Source organism: Sphaeroforma arctica (assembly GCF_001186125.1).
Source record: "Sphaeroforma arctica JP610 unplaced genomic scaffold supercont1.178, whole genome shotgun sequence".
Lineage (NCBI taxonomy): Eukaryota > Ichthyosporea > Ichthyophonida > Sphaeroforma > Sphaeroforma arctica.
Window position 1 is genome coordinate 92,140 of NW_014040380.1, and position 7,344 is coordinate 99,483.

Sequence of the window (7,344 nt, forward strand, 5' to 3'; positions counted from 1 at the left end):
CGGTAGTGAGTTCTGCGATGACGTAATGGAATCGCTAGTACTTGTATCAGGCATATGCCATAAGAGAGGTGTGCCATACAAACCGCAAATGCAAGGCACGAATGAAACGCGCCATAGAAGACTTAAGTTTTTCTTGCGTACTGCATTAACGGATGATACAGATGATTGACCGTACCACCTTAAGTGGGTACAAACACAAATGAACGAGTGTGCTGATCCGGTTACAGGAACTACACCCGCTCACTATTTTCGTGGCAGATATAGTGAGTTACAAATCCCCTTTTAACAAGGACGAACCCGATCACCATGAGTTACCATGGATAGAGAAGGTCCAACGTATTTATAACGTTGTATATCCTTGCTTGCGAGAAATACGCAATATAGTCTTATTAAAAAGGTAAAAGCGTTGGAACACTACCAAGAAGATAGCAGAGTATCAGGTTGGTGACAGATTCCGATGCTACTGTATTAACATCTAAATGGATAGGTCCATATATAATCTCTGTAGCAGACACTAAAAGTGGAGTGCGCTTAATATAGGCACAAGTCGTATTCCGACTACAGAGATTATACGCGCAAGAAGACATGACTCTAATGCCCCTCTTGATCGTTCTGAATTTAAAGACATTATATGGAGAACGGATATGGGAGGCTATACATTCTATCGTACACGCTTTACAGACGGTACAATAGCTGAGTTGACTTCAGATACTTTCGATAATCAAGACTATTTAAAAGTTTAATCGAAAATGGCGTAAACGCCTGCATAAGTCACAAGCTGAAAAAGATAGCATGTTTCCATCGTCTGAAGGCACGGAAGTTAAAACTAACCCGCCTACAGCATTTATCCGGAGCTTTAATATCATAAGAAACGTCCAGTCGACCACCACGGACCTACTGGACCTAAGCCCAAAACTCACAGAATAACCGAGGACGCTTAACTTCTCCGCCTGAGAAACATTAACTATATGTTATGCTACTTAATGTTTTCGACCCATTTTTCCTTTTTCACTTCTTGACCCATAATCAGCTTGAGTGAGCAACTTGCTTCTCATGGGTCTCAAAGCTGGGTGGGGGCTGTGTAATAGCCGGGCCTCCACATTAGACTCTATGTTATAAACGTACTCTTAAGCAGTACGTAAACTATGAACGTACTCTTAATAGTACGAGGAGCTTAAGTTTGTTAAATGGGTTTTAACGGTTTTATTAATTAATACCTTTTCCGTTTTACATATCAGATATTTGGACGAGGCCATTTAAAGGCCCCAGTAAAATACCAAACATAAGAGTTGGTCTAGTTCTATTAATAGAACTATATTTACTTTCCAAATTTATTTATATCTGAATACTTCGGCAGCGAGATGGCTCAACCGAATATAGGTTTCTAGGGACTATTAACGTTACCTAGTTTATCCTTCGTTCAGCCAACCAGATGTGCCAGTCTGATGAAGGCTAAGTCTTATTGGTTAATGCAATAACTAAGGACATCACGAGTATTTTTCTTTTTCTTTCTTTTATTTTTCTAAAGATAGGATTTTATGAGTCTCACGGATTCGCCCCAACGAAACATACCCTAGTTTCTAATAGAGCGACAACGAAACAGAAAACATTACTGAGAGGATTATATATAGGCAATGTTTCAGCCGCACAATCCCTCAGAGTATTGCTGTTTTCACGAGGCATACCTAACTTTACTAAAAGTCTCATTTCGTTTATTTACTTTGAATTTCACGATACCTAGATTTTACCTACGCGTTTAATTACTCTAAGGCGTTATTATCGCCTTGATAGACCGAATCTTACACAAATCTAAGTCCGAGTCTAGATCTATGAAATTCCCTAAATTTGCATCTACAGCACTTGCGGGCGCATCCTCATGTGGGCCCGACTCGCTGTCCTGGTGCTGAAGCTTCCGTAAAAAAGCAAAATATCCAGCTCATTGTGATTGACTAATTTCTACCAATCGATACTACCATCGGGGAGGTAGCAACAACTCCATATTCAAACAGTCGTAAGGTAGCTTAGTGTATAGGTACTGACATTCACAACTAAGCCACGCTTTAAGACTTCCGAATGCGAGCCCAATCGGATTTAAATACGGGGAGTAAGGGGAGAGAAACAAACATATCGCACCAACTGACATAATAAAATTCCCTATATCAGCTCGATGAATTCGAGCGTTATTTAATATAACTATTGAATTCGGTAGTGGCCACGGATTTAGAGTAGGAAGTATATAGTCCTTAAACTGCTGATAAAATGTGCGCGCGCCGTAGGTACCTGAAGTCATACCCCAGCAGCAAAATCCCCCCAGATTGAGGGCCGCGAGATTACTTGCACGGACTCCCCGTTCAAACGGGATGACTGAAAATAATTTTGTATTCTTCAGTCCCCTGCCTCGCTTCCTAAACGTCGAACGGGCATTTCTATAAGCCTCGTCGACAAAGACCAATTGTGATGGCGTTGTGTGCCACTGTATTTTGACATGTACTGACTGTAAGTGTGTGTACGAAGCATGCGAACGTACGTATATATGTTCATATGTTTTCATGTGTGGGTGGGTGGGTGGGTCGTGTGTGCGCGTATGTGTGATTGTGTGTATGTTTAAACATATATGTTTACATATGTGCTCACATACGGCATATGTGGGTGGGTGGGTGGGCCGTGTGTGTGCGTCAGTGTGATTGTGTGTATGTTTACACACAATCAATTTACATATGTTTACATAAATATGTTGTGCGTGTATGTGTGTGCGTTGTGTGATTGTGCGTGTGTGTTTGCGCATGCGACCAATGTAAGTGCATGCGTTGTGGGTTTCTATGATCCTGTACTCACACGCACTTACATTGGCCTAACTGCATGTGAATATATTCGTAACGTACCTTTCTTAGCTCCCGAAGATAGTCTAACTGCAGTTCGAAGGACACAAAGCGGGCGGATTTTTCCATGACACGTCGTGTGTACTTAAAGATCATATCTCAACACACACAGGAGAGTCGTAAAGTACACCCTTCTTCCAAAACGCTCTGTGACTTAAGTTTGAAGTTCAAGATAGAGCGCGGGATTCTGTGAGTAGCATTTTTTCACTATATGGGTCAATCGTGGACATCTTAATCTTTCTGATCGTGCCTGTCTTCGAGTTCTACAAGGAAATGGCGTGCCTATTATTTCGAATCTTGTTACGAATCGTCGTGCACTTCTCTCAGATACGTGAAATATTAGTCGTATATCTTCCTAATCGATGCTATAATAGTAACGAGCTATAACTACAAGCCATGAAACTTCAGCTGATATCATTGTGTGCGTTGTTTGTGTGTTGTTGTTTTGAAATATTGTCAATGTTCAAATATTGATTGTCGAATATTTGTTCATTTGTGAGACTGATTTTCAGAGACAAGCTTTGGTACCGGCCCCAAAGACCTAGCAGACCGGCTTGGGTGCACCTTGAGTCCCAGAAAAGGGCTTTGTATTCACCAATCATACGACGCCATTGATTTTCCTTTGCCAAAAATTGTTCATCTCCGTTGGGTAGGATGAGGATATCAAAATTGGAAGTGTTGAATTATGGAATCTAAAAATAACGTGATCCAATAAAGTTTCAAGCTCGATAAAATTTTTATATTTCATACAATAAGGAGCGCACTCCGACAACAAATTTTCCAACATGTTGTCTTGAGGCTGAGACTTGTTAACGGGCGCTAACCTAGGGGTGACTGCCAAAATATCTGGAATCGACAATACATTTAGAGTATTTCCTCATTTAGTATGGATACTTGATGACGACATATTGTTCATGGCAGCCCAGGTTACTAGACGACGACACATTTTAATCCAAAATCACCAATATAACCCTCCCTAGTGCAATTCTTCTAAATATTATATACAGGAGCACTTTTTGTCGAGTCAAAAGGCTATTCACATCCTCACCAAGCAAATCCGGCACCGACAATTTAAGTCCAAGGAGAAGCCGTTAATGCACTTGATGTGACCCATGGCATGAACCCTCAACGCAAATCACATCAGCGGTAATAGCCATCTCAATCCGATGAAATACAGCCGTACTTCCGGCCATTATTTATCCGGCGAGCCCGGCTGAGAGTAACATAGAGAATACTGATATATTAATTTGTTCCTTGTTGGATAGTATTCATATTGAACACAAGTCATGGAAGTACAAGATTAAATACTATACGAACCCACTTCTGTGATTAGAGATCAACTACAGTTTATTTTATTGTACACTACTATCTACAGTTTAAATCTCTGCTCTCTCTAGAGAGAGTGTCTTATCTTTACTAGTTTCTCTGTTACCTGTATCATCAGTACCGGGTACCGAATACCGACTGAGAGTGAGTAAATGGTATTTTATAACCTTCTCACGAGTTGCCGCCATTTCAGTTTCCCAAAAATATCCGCCTAGTGGCCAATCATAACCGCTTGAAAACAGCTATTCTCACTTTCAATTCGCCTTGTCCTTGAGCATATTTAGTTTTCATATTCTCATCTCTCGCTTTTTGTTGCAAAAAAACATGTGTTGGTATCACATAGGCTGATATAGTGCTGGACTGTTGGTGTCATATATGAGTTGGACAGTTGGTATCATAGAGTATTGGACTGTTGGTATCATATAGTGTTGGGCTGTTGGTATCATATAGTGTTGGACTGTTGGTATCATGTATTGTTGGTAATACGGTGTTAATATCCAATTTCATAAATAGTTTATATTTGACTTCTTTCAAACTTCCCTAAACAGCTCGAGCCTCGAGATGGCTGACTCTTGAACGACACTGAAACTGTACACGTGTAAAAAGTCAGTAGTGTGTACACTGTACACTGTACAGTGTACAGTACGATTTTATAATTCACAATGTTTCGGTCTTCTTAATCGTTGGCATGTATTTATTTCAGATAAATAATGCTAGGAAAGCAGACTCAGTGTTTGATGGTTAGTAGAGAGCAAAGTTGCGCACATCGGCCCACTCAGTCATATCGAGGCTCTGGCTCTGGACTCTGGGGGCCTACGGCGACGCCCTACGCCCTTCGCCTACCTCTCTCTCCGCTACTAGCGAGAGAGAGAGACAGACACAGAGAGAGAGAGAGTAGAAAGTAGCAAGCTGCGTCAAGGAACGTCAGCTGGGAGGCTCTGGGGTCGGGGGTCTGGGCCCATTCAATAGGCTGATATGACTGATACGAGTAACGAGGCTGAAGCTGCAGGTTTCTGCACTATACTAGTAGCTAACCATGACGGCCCTGGCGGGCCGCGGGCGTAACCTCGCAGTAGCAAGTTGATGACCACTTGGTATACATAGTTTGTGCGACATACACTGACGTGTAGTAGGTGAGCACGACATTGTCAAATTATATTGCAACTGTAGCATCTCTAATTCGGCATGACCTGCATTGCTACGTATCGTGAATTGTGATTTATCCAGTTGCATTGTGTGGTCACTAGCAGGGTACATATTTAAGACCACGCACTAAGAACCGAGCAAATCGAGGCTTGAAAGATTCGTCCCTTGGTTGTATCGTGGGGTATTTATAATATGTCTATATATATATATAAACATGTTCAGCTCATACTACGCATGTACTTTCCATTATGCAAAGCATTTTCGGCGAGTATGTCTGCAAAGCAAACAGGAATTCCACGCGATGACCAAATGTCTCTCTTGGCCACATTACATATATGCATGCACTACACCATGTCGTCTTTTCCAAAAATATTAAAACGATGACTAATATTTCCTCGAGTTGTTTATAGAATACCTGTGCATACCATACAGTATTTCACTGCTAATTTGGATACTGCTATGTGTCTGAATACAATACAGTGTCCGATGTGTTTAGCCATAAATAAAGGAAGCACAAATTACGTCAAGTCTTGTCACTTTGCCATATATGCGAGAACTATACTTTGCTCGTAATCGGTGGCTGATATCATTTTAGGTCAGTTATGAAATGCGTCCCTCGCGCGCACTATATTACACTAAATATATACTAGCCATGTGTCTACATTTGCAGATTTTTTTTGTTGTAGCAGACGTAATCTTACTATATGTTGAGCTAGGCTAGGCAATGTACTGTCTCTGATTCACTCGAATTCGGTCGCAGTCAATTCTTGCAGTCGCGAAGAATATATACTCTATTCTACACCTGTTAATACGACATGTTCTCGAGGTCGTTTAAACTGAGATGTTTTTCGATATCGAGCTCGTTCTCCAACACATATTCACCTGCGGCTATGTAGCCGTACAGTACTCTTAAGGAATGGCTAGAAAATTCGGGAGCAACAATCCGAGCAAATTGGAATTATCCAGGACCTGCCAAGTACTTCTTAGCTTGTAATTGAACCACTTCACGTACGAGTAACTTCTTGTACGAGTAACCTTTCAAGACCGGGACTCACAAATGGGCATTTAATAGTACATTCTTCGGAAATTGGCATTTGTAAGTTTCCGTCCTTATTAGTAATTAGATACGGATATCGTAACTAGCCGTGGCTGGAACAACCGGTTCTCTTCTCGGAAGTCCAGGTGTCATAATACTACCGATATATATACCGTTTACTAGTTGCAGTTTACAAAGCTGTGCTTCCCGATCTAGAATGGTGTGGCCTCCACTACACATTTTGTTTTTTGGGCATTGGTTTGTAGGCGAAATTAAAATCACACAAGAGAACAGCCCCCCCCCCCCCCAGGGGCTCAGGCAGCTTCCACTTTTGCAGCTACTCACAGTAGTCTGATGACTCGCAAGAATGTCAAGTTCCACAGGCTCTCCGCCCTGACCAAGTCTGACTCTGTCTCCCTAAAGAACATATGTGAGGAGTCTTCCCGAATGATCGGATGTGGCAAGGATCGCTGGAGATCTCTTCATATAGTTCAATAGGTTTGAAAGCGGCATTGGTGGCTCCTAACGCCAGACAAAGTGCGAACGTTATTGGTTATCGAGTACGAGGACATGCTTTACACGTATTCTATATGTAGTAAATATTGTCTCTGCCCGAATGCGATACGTGGATATCGAATATTTGAATGTTCGGCAGTTATCAACTCATGCAAGAATGTACGAGCACTAACTGTAGTCCATGCCAATACTTCTAGTTGTCTTGTCGCAATGCTTGATGTAGACACGGATGAATATATATTTAGATTGTTCATGTTCATTGTAGAGTCATTGTCAGCTGTACTATTCCGAATTGAAAGTATGGCTCATTAAGGCTCATGAAGATCTGCAGGCATGAGTGGAATATTGCCCTTCCAGTATGGTACTATACGATAATGAAACTACATTCTATTTCTTGTTAATGTACGAGTTAGAGCTCCCTAGTAACTAAATCTAGTTCAT